Consider the following 14,707-nt stretch of genomic DNA (forward strand, 5'->3'; position numbering starts at 1 on the left):
ATTCGATTTGACAACTACAACTAGTATATTATAAAAAACAAAGAAGAGTAGTAGAGATAGAGATAAGAATAGAGACTAGGGAGGAGCAGCATCTACTGCTTCGTGGGCTACTCCTGCGCTCCATTCGGCGGCCGCAACGTCCCCTACAGCCACTCCCTCCTGCGCTCCATTCGGCGGGCGCTGTTGAAATTTCGGGAGCACACTCTCACGACTGCTAACAGTGATGACTTCACCGACGACGACTTCTTCCCCGACCTCGGCAACCTCTTCCTCAACGACATGGGCGACAACCTCAACGCCAATGGTGCTGCTCCCGTTGCACCGTATGTGTTTCTGTCCTTCCTGTTCGAAATCGTGGTAGAATTCATGTTTCTAGTCTGTGCCCTAGATTCGATCTATTCATCTATTATGCTAGTCCGCATGATTAGTTTAATCTCTGTTATAGCCATCATGATTTATTTTGTGCTTATTCAGACTAAATCTCGTAGTAACTTGCTCATATATTCAACTGGCGGAATGTCCCCTACAGCCGCTCCCGTTTCATGGACGGCCTGGTCGATGCCTCCAAGGAGCCCTTCTTCTACTGCTATGAGTGCCCGGTGCCGTTTTGGGGCTCGCCAACGGACATCGTGCATCACCTGACGCAGGCGTGCGGCGATCACTACTGGCCCTTGGCGAAGAACATCAAGTACGAGACGTGCTACCCGTTCACCGTGCCGGAGTTGCTGGAGGATCACCGCCGCCTGCTAGTCTCGGAGGAGGAGGGCAGCGTCTTCCTCTTGATCGTGGGCACCGGCGAGGCCCGCGCTGGCCGCCGCCCCGTATCAATAGTGTGTGTCAGGGGCGACGCCGCTGACGCTGACATTGACACGAGTCCGATGTACGGGTGCGTGCTCACTATTACTACCCCTCGGAGGTACGTGGGCGGCGACACTGGCTACGTCAAGCTGACTTGGACTCTGCCGAGCTGGGACCTTCCCGTCGATGTGGACATGGAAGACACATGGAATTATTTGACCCCCAACAATGTGCACGGGGACTCCGAGGAGGTTCACCTGGACATCTGCATTATCAAGTTAAATGTTGATCATTAGTCTTCGCTCAATGTAATCTGCTGTCTAAGCATGTGGAGACTTCCATGCATGATCTTGCTCTATTGGAGTATCGTGCATGAATAAAAGTGTATCCATTTATGGTTTAGTCTAGAATCTTCCATGTATGAATTTTTACTACAGTACTGGTGAAAGACTTATGATGAACCATTTCTTACATATCCTCTGCCCCTTTCCAAGTCATCTTGATTTAATCCCTCCGTCTAGGTGTATAAGGGCATGTTTAATACTTAAATAGTATAGCCAACTGTTGACTATAAGAAAGTGCCATGTCATCTTTAGCCAACATGTAAAACAATGGATAATCAAAAACTAGTTCTTGAAGATCATTTCTTGCAAAGCACAATAAGAGTTATTTCTTCACAAGTTTTGGATGCAGGTTGAACAGTTGAACGCTTTTGTTTGCAAAAGATACTTTTTTTATCTATTTCACTCGGATGTTTGTGAGCTCTAGAGATGAAATAATATCCGAACAAACCTATCGATACCCGTTACACCTGAGATGACCCCCACATCCTTTGTCAAAATAAACAACTCCCCGATCAATGCATTTCACTCTTCCGTGCAACGCACGGGCACCTTACTATAGATTAGTACGACCAAAAATTGAACTAACATTATATATAGTACGATAAATGATGATGTCACCTAAAATTATATCATTGAAAACTATGTTCAAATACGAATCCAACGATATTGTTTTTGTTGACATGCACTAACATCAGTTAAATCTTCAGTCAAATTCAATGGGGGATAAACCATGACCGATGTAGTACTAGTGTAGAGGGCGGTGCTGCACGGGAGTCTCACCCCGCTCGTGGCGCGATAGTACAGCCATCATATCACAAAACCCAACCACTCCTAGTAATAAGTGGCCTGGTAAAATAAACGGACAAGCAACCATCACATCCCTCCGTCTTTTTTGCATTTCATCTCTCTGCATTTACTTTCTCCGGTTCATCTCGCACACTCGATCCCTCGCTACTACTCCTAGTATCCCTAGCTACTACTCCTAGGGCCAGTTCTTTTGGCGGCTTCCCTAGCTTTTCCCATAAGACTAGTCACAATGGATAGTGACATTCAGGCACCTCACTCATTTATTTGGGCTTCTAAACTGCTACTAGTAGTACCTCCGTCCTGGTTTATTCCTCACCATTGTAATTTGTGCTAAATTTTGACCAAAGATTTAACTGATAAAATGTTATTGCATGTGACACGCACTAACATTTCATTAGTTAAATTTATGATCAAAATTTGACACAGATTACAATGGGGACCAATAAACCAGGACGGAGGTAGTAGTTATGGGATTACTAATCTAGAAGCCTAAAAGAACTGGCCCCTGGTACTCCTACTAGTAGTAGTACTCAAGTTGGAATTCCAATTGCACGGCACAACTTGTTAGGCAAAAAATTCGATACAGGGTGTAGGAAGCGGTTTGGGAATTTGCATGCCTTTCCGACCAGTGAGATACTCCGTACAAAGTACGACAGAGAAATAACCACAGAGAAGGAAGCTAAAAGTAAAGAATCAAATGAGCATTTTTGCATTTGTTTTGCATTGAATCGTTTCACAAGCTTGACTAGTGATGTTTTTCTACTTTCACAAAAACCGCATCGTAATGTTAAAACGTGCATTTGCACATACCTAAGTAATAGTACTACTCCCTCCGTCTAGGTGTATAAGTCTTCCCTCCTTCTTGGCATGGTGCACAACCAAAGATGACTTATTGACCTGGACGGAGGGAGTAGCACAGTCTGCAAGCATATATAGAGAGAGACGTGTAGTGCGATAGTATATAGTAAAGTTTGTGCTATATGCACGTACTTACAAAATGCGTACGAATACACAAGGTTTCCAAACTTTCCTTTTACATACTTAATTAAGGACGCTAATAATTCCTGAACGTTCGGGATTTATCATTTGCGTCCCAAAACTAATGAGATTGCCTTACGAAACAAAAATTATACTCCTACTAAAAGCCACGACGCTCGCAGGAGCGCTTGCGGCGCGCCACGAGTGCCCTGGTGCACGGCCGTTTCCCAGCACGCCGACACAACACCTCTTCCTCAGCCTCGCAACTTGCGAGGTGCTGATTGGGGGCTTGCCGATGAGCGAGCATGATCTCACCGGTATGGTGATCCGGCACCAACAGGTACTCCTCCTCGCTGGAAGCGTGCACCCAGTCCACGTACCGCCAAGCGTAGATGAGGCCCTTGGGCCCGACTGCACTCAGGGCTTTGGCACGGGCGTCCTCCGCCACCCTCATGGCCCTCGCACGAGCCTTCTGCCAAAGAGCCCATTGCCTGACTCTCTCAGACGTGACATAGGCCTGCCAGGCAGCTTGTACCGCGGTGCGCTTCTCTTCCTCGGTCTTCTTCTCTGCCTCTATTTTGGCGCGCTCTGCTGGAGGCAAAGCCTCCCGCAAGGCGACATCCATTTCTTTCCAAAGCTCCTCAAGGCTGGGGGGCTCGGCGGGCGGCGCGGCATTCTCCTCGTAGCGGGGAGCCGACGCGTCCTCCGACGCGCGTGCTGGTGAGATTGGGAACGCCGACGCGTCCACCTCGACGCGTCGCGGCGAGGAGCGAAACGCCGACGCGTCCTCCTCGACTAGTGGCGGCGAGGAGCGGAACGCAGACGCGTCCTCCTCGACTAGTGGCGGCGAGGAACGGAACGCCGACGCGTGACCGTCCGCGCGGTGCAGCGAGGGGCGCCTAGGGCTTGGGAGGGGCGATGCCATGGTGGTCGACATGAGAGGGAGGGGGAGGAGATAGCGATTAACGTGAGCGTTCTTCCGAATGTCGTGGGAGGCGCAGTATTTATAGTGAGCAATGGCACACCTACGTAAGATATGGACTGAGCTGCACTGACTTAACTGCAGGTCCAGTTGCGTCACTAACATGTGGGCCAGACCCCTGTTGGGCCCATATGTCAGTGACCCAATGCACCTGCAGTTAAGTAACTAAAGCAGCGTCCCGGAAGACATGTTGCGTGAGTAACAGCTACGTGGGCATATTTGTTGGAGTAAATTACGGGGGAGGGAAGGGGTGGAAATATTGCTGGTCACAACGGATTGGACGAGCGCGGGGGGAGGAGAGTCATACATGCAGATTTTTTCCACACAGGGTGGAGTGGTGGGACCGCCGGAGGGAGAAGGAGAGTCTGGCAGGCATATTGTTTCCACACATGGAGAGGAAAAGATTTGGAGACGAACGGGCTTCCTGCAGGTATGGGGAATGGTGCATAATAAAGTCTCATCTTGCATGCCGGGCTAGGTATAGTCTCAAGTCATTAAAAATATACACGCCCCACACATGTTCATATTTCAAGGTGCACTAAATTATTGCATGCGATGGTTAAGGCTGGCCATAATGGTGGTATCTTAGCTGGTATCATGCACATGGGAATACCAAACATGCTGATGTGGCAAAGAATGAAAGAAGAGAGGGGGGTTAGAGTAACTGCTAGTGTTCATGCATGCATTGGTAAACACATTTTTTTGTGAAGAACGACAACATTAGTTGAGTACTTCTGCAGACTACAAAAACTATTCCACCGCCTCTATCTTGCTAAGAGTAGGTGAAATTTTTGAGTCGAGCCCTTTAAACTAGAAGGGAGGTAGTAGTACTCTAATAGCTAACCTTGGCCCTGTTTGGATCCATGTGCTAGAGTTAGTTTGGGTTAGTTTGAACTCAACTAACCCCAAAAAAATCTAACCCACCCAAGAGGTCCTTATTTGGGTTAGTTCTTCTCGGGACACTAAAAAACACATTTTTCTCTCGCTCTCCCCGCAGCAGATCCCTCCCCGCTTCCTCAAAGCTTCTCGTCCTCTCCCTCCCTCCCTCCCTCCCTCTCGCACCACCCATGAAGGCACCTCGCCGTATCCGCGCTCCATCTAACCCTATCATCCAAACACCTCTTTCGCTAGAGTTACTTCAGGGTTAGTTCAAGATTAGAATCTTTAACTCATGTAATAGTAGTTCTTATACTCATTATAATCAGTATTGTAGATATTGATATTTTTAGTATAAATTTGGTCAAACACTTTGCAAACGGTTGACGGAAGTAAAAAGGACTAGAGGGAGTATCATGCATGCGGAGTAGGCAAAAAAATTGCTCATTTATAGCTGGTCGAAGTCTCAAAGGGCGCGACCGCGTGAGGGAGGCGAAGGTCGTGGGAGGAGCGATGGTTGATGGAATTAAGTGAAGTTACCCACGCGCCGGCATGGCGTGCGAACAGGAAGAAGCTATACCGTCAGGCCTACGATATGGGTCTAGTAGACATGACATCTAGTGGGTCCCGCATAGTTCTCGAGAACTCTTTGGGGGCTTGCAGCCGTTTATCCACCGGGCAGCAACCCCACACCGTTCGCACGCCCTACTCGTCCCCATCTTCTACTTGTACAGTACCTTACAACAGTTCGCTCCCAGTCGTCCCGTCCTTTCACATTACACCAGTTCAACTTCTCCTAACCCTCCTCCAAAATCCATGGCCTCCCAAATCTCCACGGTCGCCACTGAGTACCAGGTTAGAGCCATCACTGGCGATGAGTTCTTCGTCATCTACACACGTGGATCTGCGACGGTGAAAGCATGCCTTGCTCGCTTCCTACGCATGTTCAACAGTTCAATGGATGAGTGGGTCGCTGGGCTAGATGTTGAGTACACCACAGTCCTGCAAAGAGAGAAGAAACTAAAGGAGGCAGAGAAGAAGAAGCCCGCCGTGATCCAGGTTTGTGTACATAACATGTGCTTGGTCTACCACATATGCCATGCCGACGTTGAGTGCCAGGATTTTAAGAACTTCCTCAAGGACGAAAGAGTGAAATTCGTTACTGTAGACTTTAGGAACGACAGGGATGTCCTGGGTCGGATAGGTCTCGTTGTAGGCCAGCCCTTCGATCTCCAGAAGGCAAGCCTGGTGTCCTCCTCTCAGCCTTCAATGCTGACCCTGGCAGCAGCCATGATTGATCCTTCGTACGCTAAACTGAAGAAACCTCACCATGAGTTTCATCATGCATGGGAGTCGAAGACATTAGACGAAGATCACATCCTGTACGCAGCAATGGATGCCTACCTTTGTTTAAATATCTACAAGGGTTGGATGAAGAAGCAGAGCCCAGTGTCCGGTTCAAGCAAAGAAGCGTCGGCAAAGAGGAAGAGGAAGAGGGACGAGTACGAAGTCGAGGACGTGGACTCGGACTCCGAGTAGGTGGCTGAAGGAAATATGCCCTAGAGGCAATAATAAAGTTATTATTTATTTCCTTATTTCATGATAAATGTTTATTATTCATGCTAGAATTGTATTAACCGGAAACCTAATACATGTGTGAATACATAGACAAACTTACTATCACTAGTATGCCTCTACTTGACTAGCTCGTTGAATCAAAGATGGTTAAGTTTCCTAGCCATAGACATGAGTTGTCATTTGATTAGCGGGATCACATCATTAGAGAATGATGTGATTGACTTGACCCATTCCGTTAGCTTAGCACTTGATCGTTTAGTATGTTGCTATTGCTTTCTTCATGACTTATACATGTTCCTATGACTATGAGATTATGCAACTCCCGAATACCGAAGGAACACTTAGTGTGCTATCAAATGTCACAACGTAACTGGTTGATTATAAAGATGCTCTACAGGTGTCTTCGATGGTGTTTGTTGGGTTGGCATAGATCGAGATTAGGATTTGTCACTCCGTGTTTCGAAGAGGTATCTCTGGGCCCTCTCGGTAATGCACATCACTATAAGCCTTGCAAGCAATGTGACTAATAAGTTAGTTGCGGGATGATGCATTACGTAACGAGTAAAGAGACTTGCCGGTAAAGAGATTGAACTAGGTATTGAGATACCGACGATCGAATCTCTGGCAAGTAACATACCGATGACAAAGGGAACAACGTATGTTGTTATGCGGTTTGACCGATAAAGATCTTCGTAGAATACGTAGGAACCAATATGAGCATCCAGGTTCCGCTATTGGTTATTGACCGGAAGTGAGTCTCAATCATGTCTACATAGTTCTCGAACCCATAGGGTCCGCACGCTTAACGTTCGGTGATGATCGGTATTATGAGTTTATCTGTTTTGATGTACCGAAGGTTGTTCGGAGTCCAGGATGTGACCACGGACATGACGAGGACTCTCGAAATGGTTGAGACATAAAGATTGATATATTGGACGACTATATTCGGACATCGGAACGGTTCCGAGTGATTCGGGTATTTTTCGGAGTACCGGAGAGTTACGGGAATTCGTATTGGGCCTTAATGGGCCATACGAGAAAGGAGAGAAAAGCCCCAAAGGGTGGCCACACCCCTCCCCATGGACTGGTCCGAATTGGACTAGGGAGGGGGGCGCCCCCTTCCTTCTTTCTCCTTCTCCCTTCCCTTTTTCCTATTCCATGTGGGAGATGGAATCCTACTAGGACTAGGGAGTCCTAGTAGGACTCCACACTTGGGCGCGCCCTATGAGGGCTGGCCTCCTCTTCCCTCCATCCTTTATGTACGTGGCCAGGGGCACCCTATAGACACAACAATTGATCATTGATCTTTTAGCCGTGTGCGGTGCCCCCCTCCACCATAATCCACCTCGGTCATATCGTAGCGGTGCTTAGGAGAAGCCCTGCGTCGGTAGCATCATCATCACCGTCATCACGCCGTCGTGCTGATGGAACTCTCCCTCGAAGCTCTACTGGTCGGAGTTCGTGGGATGTCATCGAGCTGAACGTGTGCTGAACTCGGAGGTGCCGTGCGTTCGGTACTTGGATCGGTCGAATCGTGAAGACGTACGACTACATCAACCGTGTTGTTCTAATGCTTCTGCTTTCGGTCTCCGAGGGTACGTGGACACACTCTCCCCTCTCGTTGCTATGCATCACCATGATCTTGCGTGTTCATAGGAGAATTTTGAAATTACTACGTTCCCCAACAGTGGCAGTGCCGTCGCTCATGCTGGTTCTACTGCAGTGTCAAGCGGACTAGTTGCTTAGTTTATTTTCAAGGGTGTGTTGTGCTGAGGCCCCAGCTGAACTATGTGTATGTTCTTTCTCGTTATTTGAACTCTTTAGTACGTACAGTAGTACTAGTACTATGTCTTACTACTATTCTTCTTGCAGTTGGTACTACTGCTCGTATCTTTGTGTTCCTACTGTACTTAATACGTTCGTACTAGTAGTATAATTTGGGTCAGTCGATTTGTGAAAGAAGTTCGACGGAGTGAAGGAAGAAGACTGCAGGGTGCCCATGATCCTTACAAGTGTTGGGTGTGGAATGCAGTTCTCCGGAAAAAAATGGATCGTGCCCGGGGTTAAACGGATGGCGGGGGTGGGGGGAGCATGGCGGTGGCAGGCGGTTCAGGGGAGGGTGCGGCGGCGGCGGCAGGCGGTTAGGCGTGTGGCGGTCTAAGAAGATGAATCGTGCATCTATTTCGGAGGTTGAAGAAGCCTTTCTAGCCATCCATGTTGCATCAAACGGCTCACAAGAGTCCACTGACCCAAATTGCTCCTTCAGATTGCAGGATCCACGTGGCACTCAAGGTCTCGAAGGTAGATTCCACGTCCGCACCCGGTTTGCGGGCCCGACGCGCGCGTGACCGGCTTTCGCCGCGACAGCCACCATGCGTGCCTCCTCCACGCGGGCGGAGACGACAATGACACGCTAGTTCCTCCTCGCTGGCGTGCTGGAGCACGCGCTCGTCCTCCTCTTTGTATGATGCATGCATAGACGCTGCTCCACCAGCTGCTCGCGTGCTTCGCAGCGCGGCGGCATCGCGAGGAGGGACTACAGACGACATGAGCGGGCGAGCCTTCGGCTTGGCGGTGACACGACAGTGATGGGCGAAAATTGTTGGCCGGAGCAGGCAGGCGGCGGCATATTGATGAGTGCGCGTATGGGAGCTTAGTTTAGTTTTATATACGGTTGGTCAAACTTAAAAGAAAACCGTACTAGTTCACGTAAACATTAGACTTAGGCAGCGCTTTTATTAGTTACCACAGCCACGATAAGGAATCCTATGAAAGCGTGTGAACCGCGGCCGCGCGGTCGATCGAACGGTGCGTCACCGTGTCGCGCTCGAAGGACATCCACCGAACCTTTTTGTGTGTGTGAAAACAATCCCCGAATATTACTCAACTTTTTTCCGGGAAAAGTTCTTGACGCTACAATATTTCCATATATTTGAATTTAGCTCCAGTTCATGTTTATTTGGATTTGGACGTTCTAGGTGTGCCCTAGTTTTTTTAATACTGATTTTGTGTGTGTGACTGAGAGAGAACGTGTGTATGTGTCCATATGTGTGTTGTGGCATAAGGGCAATGTGGAGATGGTGTGCGTGTGATAGAGACATAGAGAGGTGTGAATGTGCAAATGATCATGCATGAGTGAGACATAGACAGATGCCGATACGTTGTGTATACATGAGAGAACGGTCTTCTATTTTACTTGTGTGTGTGTGTGAGCAAGAGAGAGAGGAGCATCCGTAACACAACAACCATCTCTCTCGATTCGTCCGTCCCTCGCACGATCGCATGTAACACATGCATCAACGCGCACATTTTGACACCCTCACCCGGCCCCTTCCCACCTGAAGGCCCGCACATCGCTCTCTATCTCGCACGCACACTCTCTTCGTGAATACCCTGTTTAGCATGTAGCTTTCCATCACATACACACACATTTTTGTCCTTAGGTTTGTTTTCTCTCAATATCTGACACACACACACACGCACACAGCACACAGCACACACACCCCCTCCCCCGAGCACACAATTCAACCCCATCCAAGGTTATATGGCGACCACTCTCACTTGTGCTTCTCAAAGAGAATGCGGGGCCATTTGGAAGCAGGATGATGTGACGACGGTTGACTGACTCCTCCCCCCACCCTCTCTCTCTCGCACAAAATTACCAATCCCTCTCTCCCCCGCACAAATTGATCAATCCCTCAACCCACGAGATCCTTCCCCTCTCGTCCATGCTTTTCCAGCTCTCTCATCAAACCTGTTGTCTCTTCTCCTTCCACGTGTACAGAATCCGGATGCACACGCATCTCACGTATATTACATGTCTCCATCTTTCTCACAGACCTAACTTCTTCCTCTCTCTTTCTCTCTCTATCTCCCTCTCTCTGTTTTGTTAGGTTTGTCTCCTACTCCCTCGTCCACATACATACAATCTTTCTCGTCCTATCTGCTCCATCTTCGCAAGCTCTCTCTGCACGTTTCATTCACACATTGGGATATGTTCAAAATGTTGCTTTTATAATGGCTGATGTAGAGTTATTGTTGGTTTGGTTGCATCCTACAAAGTAATAACTATGAAATGCATTTTGATTGTCATTTGACAAGGATTATGTCAGTTTGAGCATGTTGTGAAGTACTATAGACCTCGTATACATCTTGGAATTCGACAATGATTGTAACTATTGAATTGTATAGACCATTACATTCGAAGTCCGTAGCCTAATATATTTATTTCACAATTTCAACAAATGATTAATTCACTACATACTAAGAAAACAAATGTGTACACCCTCCGTTTTTATTTAAGTCCGCGTATTAGCATTGGTCAAAGTCAAGTTTTGTAAACTCTGAGAAAGTTTATAACAAAAAATATTAACATATACAATAACAAATAAATACCATTAGATTCATTATTGAATGTACTTTCACATCAAACATATCTGTTACGGTAAATGTTTACATTTTTCTATAAACTTGGTCAATCTTTAGGAAGTTTGACTTCGGTCAAACCTAATATGCAAAGTTTACTAGTACTACTCGCTAGTTTCTTAGCCGAATCACCCAACATGCCACACGGGGAGTTCAGTGTCACAAAATTTTGAGGTCGGCGGGAAAATCTCCCGCGACCCTGATTCGAGCAGTGGGAAGTTACCATCATAGCCTTTGGAACAGGCCTACGGATGACGCTTGGTAGGGGGCTGTTTTCGTAACTTCAGGTTCACCCTACCCAGCCAACCCCACCCCGACACCCAGAGTAGTACACCTGAATACTCCCCATTTTCTATCCCCACCGCAGAATAGACTTCTCCACGACACCGCAGCCTTCGTGCTCCCCCCTTCTACATCAGCGCACTCGTCCACCGCAGTGCATCTGCCTCATCGACGACCTCGTACGCCCCACTAGAGCCGGTCCACCATTGTCATCATACACGGGGCCTCTTCCTCGGCACCGTCTTCCACGATCTCAGATCTGCTTCCCGGAAGCCGACGCCAAGCGCAGAAGCGCCACCGTCGTGGACAATGAATTGACTCCCGTTGCCGACCATGACTCACAGAGGCCGCCGCGACCATCGTTCTCCTCCTCGATTGGTAATGTGTGTATTGAATCACTTAGCAGTACATGTGCAGTTCCAATTTTGTTCATACCTACCCTTCAAATTTCCTGGGTGCTATTGTTCCCGTAAAAGTAATTGGTTATAGCCTCCATTGTCCAACAGGACATCAGCTTGTAATTGTGTGTCGCTCCTGTATCGCGCTGTGCTTGGGTAGGTTTTTCATCTGCAACCAGTAGTGTGGCAAATGATGGAAAGTTTTTTAGAACTAGCAAGATGCCCATGCGTTGCACACATCAAGATGCATTTGTATGAGTATTTTATCTTGTGGGAGAAAAGGATGAACGAGGGAATGCCTTATTTGCAAATGCGGAGAGGGGTGTGGGTATCTTTTTGCAAAATTGCCACAGTTTCCTTCCTATCCGTTGGATATAAATCGGATGGCCTATATTGCAGGATGGCAGGAACACCATCATCACGAACTCTGTTTTTTATAAGAGTAGGGAAAAAGTAGAGAGTAGAGAAGTAGAGATAAATATTAAATATAAAATAAATATAACAGTAGAGAAGAGAGTAGAGATAGCAGAGACATCAGGAAAGGATTGCGTGCACGCGGGAAAAAGCGGCCGGGCGTGCACTAGTTTTGGCACGCGGCGTCCGGCGCGCTTTATAAAATCCAACGCCCTCCCACCGCTCTGTGCCTTGCCACCGCTCTCTCCCCGCTCTGTGCCTCGCCACCGCTCTCTCCCCGCTCTTTCTCGCCTCGCCGCCGCGCCGCCACCATGCCACCGCGTCGCCGGGAAACTTGGGGATACCGCGGCGTCCGCGCGCGCCCCTCCGGCGGCTTCTCCGCCGAGATCCGGTTCCGCAGGATGCACCTCGGCCTCGGCAATTTCGACACCGCCAACGAGGCCGCCCGCGCATACGACGCAGCGGCGTGGCGCCTCCGGTGGCCTCATAGAACATTGAACTTCCCCAACGTGCCGACGCGGGAGTGGGCACAGGAGCTCGCGCCTCTGCCGCGGCTTATCACCGACGAGGATCGTCGCGACAAACGGAGGCGGGAGCACCGTCTCGACATCGCCGAGATGGACGAGGAAGCCATGGCGCTGTGGCACCAACGCTTCCCGCAGGACATCATCAACGAGCGCGAGTTCTACGAGCAAAGGAGGGCAGAGATGGATAAGAGGATGGCGGAGCGAGCCGCCTATCGCGAGGACAAGCGTAGGTGAAAAGTGGACGCTCAATTCAACATGAGGCTAGGAGCAACGTCGCCCTGGGAATCCGACGATGATCGGTATCTTCACGCCTACAGTCAGACGTCGGAGGAGGACATCACCGAGGAGGAGTCGGATGACGAGGAGTAGTTGAATAATCCATTTTTTTATCTATCTATGTTGAGAACTATCCTCTACTCTCTAGTCTCTACTCACTATCTGTACTTCTCGATCTCAGCACTGTAAACGCTTTTTTAAAGTGCCGCGCGTTGCGATTCTGTTGGAGATGCTCTAACATGGCAGACGAGTGCTTTAATGTTGCCCACAAGATGCACGAGTATTACTAGTAGTATATTTTTCTTGCCATGTTGAGATTTTAAAACCACGAGTGCGAACATGCAGAGGAGCAATGAAGACCAAACACGGGATATTGGGGACATCTTCAAGGAGCGTGGCAAGTTAAAGAGGAGCTGCACCGAACCTGTAAAACGAGCTTTGGTAAGTAACACCCTTTCAATTACTTTCGTTTAGCCTCGTGTTCTTCGATGTGTATATGTTGTAGTTTCTGTTTCTCTTAAGCCTCGTGTTCTTCGATGTGTCATAAGAAGAGTCTTAATCGTCCTAATGCTTTCGTTTTTAGCTTGATGTAGGAAGTGGGTGTTCTCACCTTGTAGTCTGTTTTTATATTTTTTTCCTTTTGAATTCACTTCTCCCAGTTCTGTTTATCTGGCTTCTACTAAATGGATCTGGGTTGCTCTGAGTATTGATCTAAAAAAGAAGTAACTTCATGTCAGGATGCAGTTCCTGCGAGGAGGGAAGTATGTTCAACCTCGAGATCATATTTCCAGAATGAGGCTGGATTACACACAAGGTGTCAGTTCCCTAATGATGCTGGATTAGACACAAGGTGCAAATTCCCAGATGATGCTGGATTACACACAAGCCAGGTGGAGTCGTCAGCTGTTCGTGTCCTCGTGGCTCTAGTAAAGGCTGAAAGAAAGTGTGCAGCAACCCTTGAGAATGTAGCTGAGTTCCTGAAGAAGCGAAAAGAGCAATCAGATGCTCTCTTCACCCATGCCAAAGAAGACATGGAAGAAGCCAGAATAAGCTAGCAGAGGCAGAGCAGGCTAGGCGTCTCCTGCTATCTAAAACTTTTGTCAATACAAAATTTCCTTCATAGTAGCTAGGTTCAAATGTTTATCCAGTCAGCATGCCTATTGTGATGTCCGTGCATCTACTGATGTGGCACAAAATATATTTTTTCGGGTCATATAATAATAGCAATTACTTTCCAAACAATAACAGACGAAGCATTGGACATGGTATAATTCACGCGCAAGCCCGACATTCCAAGTTCAACTTCCACATCAAACTCATGTTCACAGATATCTCCACATTCATACATAATGTCCACAACCATGATTCACTTCAAAGCCAAAAAAAATTGAGGAGAGTTATGAATAAAGAAAAACCTCTAGTTCCTGCTACCAGTGCGAGCACAACAAGTCAAGACCATGCGTAATTAATTATATTTTGGTCATTTTTTGTGTTCAAAAATGTCGGCCGGCTCGCGGAAGGACGTGTTGCCGGCACACGCGCGGAAAGCCGGTTGCATGCGGCGAGGAGGCGTGTTCAGCCAGGCCTGCAGCGAGTAGGGCCCTCTTGGCCGGCGCGCTGGTTCAATGCCTGCGCTATGAGAGGTCGCGTCCGTGTCAGAGCAATCACTCCCTCCAGTCCTTTTTTGTTTGTGTATAACAAAATCTCGTTTTCCATTCACATTTTACAAGTAAAATTCATGGACAAACTTTGACCCAAAATATGATGGGGACTAGTAAACCAGAACGGAGGTAGTAGTTTTTTTAATCAAAGAAGGGTTCCCCCTTCCGATTTTCATTACTGAAAACCAACATCTAAATCTAAACCATAGTATTTGCCCTAGAACTACCAGGTTCAACATCTCGCAACATAAACCCATACAACCATACGCCAAGGAGGTACGTAGTACTATGAATTCCATTTTCGCTCCATACCAATCGTTCTAAAAACTACTTATTACTTATAATGCGCCATTGAAAATCG

Source organism: Aegilops tauschii, chromosome 1 (genome assembly GCF_002575655.3).
Source record: "Aegilops tauschii subsp. strangulata cultivar AL8/78 chromosome 1, Aet v6.0, whole genome shotgun sequence".
Taxonomy (NCBI): domain Eukaryota; kingdom Viridiplantae; phylum Streptophyta; class Magnoliopsida; order Poales; family Poaceae; genus Aegilops; species Aegilops tauschii.